The sequence below is a fragment of the Scyliorhinus torazame genome, chromosome 15 (assembly GCF_047496885.1).
Source record: "Scyliorhinus torazame isolate Kashiwa2021f chromosome 15, sScyTor2.1, whole genome shotgun sequence".
Classification (NCBI taxonomy): Eukaryota; Metazoa; Chordata; class Chondrichthyes; order Carcharhiniformes; family Scyliorhinidae; genus Scyliorhinus; species Scyliorhinus torazame.
Window position 1 is genome coordinate 96,761,722 of NC_092721.1, and position 6,605 is coordinate 96,768,326.

At 53.4% G+C, this 6,605-nt stretch overlaps 1 non-coding gene across 1 annotated transcript; it reads left to right on the top strand.

Moving 5' to 3' along the window:
- The first annotated feature begins 222 nt into the window (after nucleotides 1–222).
- trnat-cgu (transfer RNA threonine (anticodon CGU)) lies at nucleotides 223–294 on the top strand. The gene has a single exon. It is a non-coding gene; the product is annotated as a tRNA-Thr (tRNA).
- The last annotated feature ends 6,311 nt before the right edge of the window (nucleotides 295–6,605 follow it).

Genomic DNA, 6,605 nt, shown 5'->3' on the forward strand with positions numbered 1-6,605 from the left:
TCATTCACACTGTCACCATGGGTCGGAGTTTCGCATTCGGGGGCCTATCCTGATTTACCCCTCACGTCCGATCCTCCGTCCCATTGGGGAATGCATTCTGCGCATCCTGGGATCGAGCATCCCGCCCATAATCTTTGAAGCATTATTTGCTTTTTCCTTCAAGTTGATACTATCCTTAATTTCTTTAGTTAACCACAGATAGTGAAGCACTTTTGTAGCACAGGTGCGGTGGCCAAGTGGTAAGGTGTCGGTCTCGTAAACCGAAGATCGCAGGTTCGATCCCTGTCCGTGCCTGATGGTGGATATGTGATCCTTTTGGGTGGCATGGTAGCACAATTGCTTCACAGCTCCAGGGTCCCAGGTACGATTCCCGGCTTGGGTCACCGTCTGTGCGGAGTCTGCACATTCTCCCCGTGTCTGCATGGGTTTCCTCCGGGTGCCCCAGTTTCCTCCCGCGAATCCCGAAAAGCATGCTGTTAGGTGAATTGAGTATTCTAAATTCTCCCTCTGGGCTGGATTCTCCGACCCCCAGCTCGGTCAACGAATCGGCGGGGGACGGCGTCAATCCCGCCACTCCGACGCCGGCTGCCGAATTCTCTGGTGCTGTTTTTTTGGCGGGGGCGGGGATCACCTCGCCCCGGTCAGGGGCCGTTGGCAGTGACCCACCCGCGGCGATTTTCTGGGCCCCGATAGGCCGAGTGGCCACCCGTTTTCTACCAGTCCCGCCGGCGTGGATTAGACATGGTCCATACCAGAGGGACCTGGTTCTGAGGGCGGCCTGCGGAGTCCTCGGGGGGGCACAGGGGGATCCGGCCCCAAGGGGGGCCCCCACGGTGGCCTGGCCCGCGATCGGGGCCCACCGATCTGCGGGCAGGCCTGTTTCCCTCCGCGCCAGCCTCTGTAAAGCTCCGCCATGGCCGGCGCAGAGAAGAAACCCCCTGCGCATGCGCAGGGATCACACCAGCGTTCTGCGCATGCACCAGAAGACGCTGACGCTCTCGCGCATGCGCAAACTCGTGCCAGCCATCAGACGTCATTCGGCGCTGGTTGGCGCGGCACCAACCACTCCAGCGCTGGCCTAGGATTCCGCAACTTCCGGGCAGCCCGACGCCGGAGTGGTTCACGCCACTCTTTGGCACCGCTACGGCCCGCCTGCCGGTTGGGAGAGAATCCCGGCTGCTGTGTACCTGAACAGGTGCCAGAATGTGCCGACTAGGAGCTTTTCACAGTAACTTCATTGCAGTGTTAATGTAAGCCTACTTGTGACAATAAAGATTATTTCAAAAAATTGAAGAGTCTTTCTTTCCTAAAGGAATATATCTTTACTGAGAGTTATGAAATAGCTCATTAAATATCTCCCACTGCTCCTCTATTGTCCTATCTTTTAATCTATTTTCCTAGTGCACTTTATCCAACTTCGTCTTTATAACCTTCTCATTGCCTTTTTTAAGTTTATGACACTTGTCTCAGACCCACACTTCTCAGCTTCACACTGAATGCAAAATTCTATCATATTATGGTAAATGTTGCCTCATGGCTCCTCTACCAATCCTATTTCTTTGCACTATATGTTCCTGGTCTAAAATAACCTGTTATAATAATTCTATGATGTTTAAATTTGGCCAATCTCACTTGTATAGAATCTAATCAGCTGCTGGTTAGAAATTTGCAATCTAAAGTACTTGTAAAAAAAAATTCAAAGTTATTGCAAAGGCAGGTGGTGGCATAGTGTAATTGTCACTGGACTAGTAAACAAGCAGGCCAGAGTAATGCGCATGGGTTCCAAGTTCAAATCCTGATGCTACAGACTGTGAAATTTTAATTAAAAATAAAATTCGGAATTAAAAGTCGAATGATTACCTGAAACCATTGGCAATTTTCATAATAACCCATCTTGTTCACTAATGTCCTTTAGGGAAATCTGCCATCCTTACCTGGTCTGACCTGCATGACCCACAACAATGTGGTTGACTCCTAACTGCCCCCGGTTAGCAATCAGGAATGGGCAATAAATGCTGGCACAGCCTGCAACGCCCACATCCCATTAACTAATTTAAAAAAACCTTCACTGGAGGAGCAAGGTGTCATGAAACTCAAAACGTAAATATTTAAATTGATTTAAAGTTTAGCTCCCAGTGCGCCTCAAGTCTTCTGCACGTGTGCCGCGGGCCGGGAGGAACTCGATCGACTGGACCCGCTCGGGCTCGTAGGACCCCTGCCGTGCCGATTCGGCCGCCTGGGATTGGGAGTACCGGCTGGTCGCACTTCCGTGGAGGACACAGGTCTCAATGGCGGTGGCTAGGGTGAGGCGCTTTATTTTGAGGAGCTGCTGGCGTAGGGTGTCCGAGGTGACCCCAAAAACTATCTGATCCCGAATCATGGAGTTGGAGGTGGCCTCAAAGCCGCAGGACTGCGCGAGGATACGGAGGTGTGTCAAATAAGATTGAAAAGGCTCATCCTTACCCTTCAGGTGCTGCTGGAAGAGGTACCTCTTGAAGCTCTCATTAACTACCACATTGAAGTGTTCCTCAAATTTTAGCAGGACCGTCTTGTACTTTGTCTTGTCCTCGCCTTCCAATAATGCCAGGGAGTTGTAGATGTGGATGGCGTGTTGCCCCGTCGTGGAGAGGAGGAGGGCGATCTTCCTTATGTCCGATGCATTCTCCCTGTCTGTGGCTTCTAGGAAGAGTTGGAAGAGCTGTTTAAACAGCTTCCAATTGACGCCAAGATTTCCAGTGATCCGGAGTGGCTGCGGCGGGCTGATGGTTTCCATGGCGCAGGATGGCGGGTTTCTGAAGAGGCGCAGGTAGGTCTCACAGTCGCTGGCGAGTTTCCAGGCCTGGTATCACGTTGTGTTGGGTGTTCCGATACACAAACGAACCAGCACGGTTGTAGATGGTACAACTTGGTTTTATTATTCCGTACAATAATAACTAACTTTTGGCTGTGGTTCGTACTTCACCAGCTAACCTGTGGACCCAGCCCTAGCACTATCTTAGTGAGGCACTCAGCACATGGTGTATGTCTGAGTGGCACGCTGTGACCTCTGTGCTCTGAGCTATCTCCTGGTAGAATGAGCGGGAACTGTGGTGTTCCCTGTTTTATAGTGCGTGCGCTCTCACTGGTGATTGGCTGCAATGTTGTGTGTGTGTTGGTTGGTCCAACTACCTGTCCATCAGTGTGTGTGTGTGATTGCACCATGATATGTTAATGTGGATATCATGACACCTTCATTCTGAGCCAAGAAACCAGGTCTGGAATCATTCAAGTCACTTCAACTTATCCCATGTCTACAAAAGTACAAACTCGTTGGGCGGGGTTCTCCGCCGGCGTGATTCTCCGTTATACCAGCGCCCGGGGGTTTCCCGACAGCGTGGGGCTGCCCCACAATGGGAAACCCAATTGACCGGCTGGCGTAACGGAGAATCCCGCCGGTGGGTCGGGGCAGAAATGTGGCGTGGAGGGGGGGGGGAGAATCCCGCCCATAATTGCTATGTCCTTTTTTTTGAACAGCGTCCTGCAGTGCCTTTAAATCTGCTGCTTAAGTCATTCAGCAATGGACTCAATTAAATCCCTGCTCTGACCATTTATACCTGATTTGCTTAGTTAAGTTGCTTTACAATTAGGGGCTGGTTTAGCACACTGGGCTAAATCGCTGGCTTTTAAAGCAGACCAAGGCAGGCCAGCAGCACGGTTTGATTCCTGTACCAAGCTCCCTGAACAGGCGCCGGAATGTGGCAACTAGGGGCTTTTCACAGTAACTGCATTTGAAGCCTACTTGTGACAATAAGCGATTTTCATTTCTCATTTCAATTGTTTCAGATGAGCATTGGGCCAAGATATGGCTCACTCCCAATTTTCAAGTGCAAGATTGGTATTTGTGAGGTGCATTTCTCCCCCATTGCTTCTGTAAATTTAGTACTGCACTAAGGAACAGAAAGTAAAGAAGCATTGTTCACAAGGCTGGAGGAAAGTGTGCTGTGGTTCGCAAATCACCCAAAACATGACTCAGTGCCCGATTTTCCGGAAAGGTTTCTAAGTGTGGTAGTGAGCAGGAACTGCTGCGAGCTTCCCGACGCTGAGTCCAATGAGGCAGGCAACACTATTCAATGTTAATTGGTCCACTTAACGAGGCCTCACGGGCTTCTCGCCGCAAATGAAGGCTCGCCGGCCGATTCACTGCAACGTGCTCACCAGCCTCCCGCTAACAAGGTAGAGCAACACTTAAGCAGCACTTGCTCAGCCAAGTCCAGCCTGCTCGCAACAATGGTGCCAAAAAGACCGGCCCTAAGCTTAGGGGCTGCAGATCTGGGGAGGCTCCTAGATGCAGTGGAGGCCAAGGAGAGATGTCCTGTTTCCCTGAGGGTCCAAGACGGTGAGCCACAGAACAGCCAGTGCTGGTTGGACGCCTGTGAGCACCAGCAGTGTGACCTGGAGGACTGGCCTCCAGTGCCGGATAAAGGTCAACAGCCTCCACCAGGCAGCATAAGTGAGTAGACGCCAACCCCCACCCCACCCCGACTGTCCACCCCCACATGAGCATCCAGCACCCCCAACTCTCCATGCAACCTCAACCACCTTGGGCAGCACGGTAGCATTGTGGATAGCACAATTGCTTCACAGCTCCAGGGTCCCAGGTTCGATTCCCGGCTTGGGTCACTGTCTGTGCGGAGTCTGCACGTTCTCCCCGTGTGTGCGTGGGTTTCCTCCGGGTGCTCCGGTTTCCTCCCACAGTCAAAAGATGTGCAGGTTGGTGGATTGGCCATGATAAACTGCCCTTAATGACCAAAATTGCCCTTAGTGTTGGGTGGGATTGCTGGGTTATGGGGATAGGGTGGAAGTGTGGGCTTGGGTAGGGTGCTCTTTCCAAGAGCCAGTGCAGACTCGATGGGCCGAATGGCCTCCTTCTGCACTGTAAATTCTATGAAAAAGGGAGCTCTGCGGAAGACATGATCGAGACATCACAGCTGTCATCCCCAACCTCCACCAGCGCAGATACCCGCACATCAATGGGAAATGTTAGTGGACAGGCTTCTGGGGCACATCTGGTGAGCACCACACAGCTGCTGATGCACAACAAGTGGAGGTAGGAACCCCCAGGTGAGACAGCAGTTGGAGGTCTGCTGGATACTAGGACCCAGCTGGGCCCCAGCCTGATGCTGAGCCTGTGGAAGGGGTATTCCTGGAGCTGATATCCAGCAGTCAGGACACTCAGAGGGAGATATCAGCGACACACCTGCAGATCCATAGCTGATTGGAGGACTCCCAGAGGCAACAGGCGCAGGAGATATTGCCAGCAATATGTGGCACCGACGCCAACACTGCAAGGGTGGTGACCGCAGTGGAGAGCCTGGTGCATGACGTCTGCATAATTAGTGATGGTGTCCATGGTATAGCGCAGTCAGGTACGGACATGGATGAGGGTCTCGACAGAATGTCTGCCTCATTGGGGGATGTTTACCAGTGCCAGGCTGACCTTGATGAAATTCTGCAGGACATGTCCTGCTCTCAGATGGGAATGGCAGAGCTTGCCCCAGTCGCAGATGGGCATTGCTGAGGCACTGCAGAGCATCGCTGAGGGTGTCAACATGATGGTGCCACCAGGGGCTCGAACCAGTTGCCCCTTCTTCCCAAGTTGAACCCCTGGGCCCTATGGGCACTGAGTGGAAGGAGGGGGCAGTGGCTGGCAACCCGAACCCGTCCCATGGAGTGGCGACGGTGGCCACCAGCTCCCCCGCGTTCCACTTCTCTAATGAGGCCGCGTCTCACAGTCAGCAACTGTAACTGGGCGGCACGGCTGTGCATGTGCAGCCGACAAGTTAGCCGGGGCCTTCCGGCCCCAGAAGACGCTTGCGAGGGACATCGAAGGCCACGGGACGAGGTAAGCAGCTGGCATCCTCCAGCCCAGGTGTGCATCTTGGTGACACACCTAGATGTAGTGGTAGAGCTAGGAAGGCAAAGCACAACGAGGTTCACTGAGGGCACTGGGTAAGGTAGGTAGGGGGTGAGGGGGAATGGGAAGGAGTGGGGGGCGGCACCATCAGGAGAGTACGGAATTGTAAAACAACCTTGTGCACAACCAGTATGATGCCTCTGTCACTTCCTTTCGCAATGCGGGCCGAACTTCGAACATTGGCCCATCACTCCAGGCCCCCCCCCCCCCCGGGCACACTGTATGCAGATGAAGGGTTCAGATTATGGCATAGATTGAGGAGCCGCAACGCTCAGCTCACAGTCGGTCATCACCACCCTCCTGCCTTCGGCAGTGATCCGCTGACAAAACAGTCCCATCGCCCTGAAGTGATGTAACACTGCTGCTAGGAAGTGGGAGATGGGAGTAGGGGTGGGTAAGGTTGCGATGATGGACCAGGCCACATCCTATGCGTATTGGGCGAGAATGAGGACCTTCCTGGTGCGCCGGGCTTGCCGGACCCTCGCCGCTTCCGCCTTTCCTGCAGCCTCCAGCTGGTCCTCTAGTTCCTCCCTGGGATGGGCTTCAGCCGCTGCTCATCCAGTGTCGCCTCATCATCCTCGTCCTCTTCCTCCCCCTCCTCCTTGGAGCTGGGCACATGGTCCGTGCTCTCCACCTCCAGCACGTCGCCCTG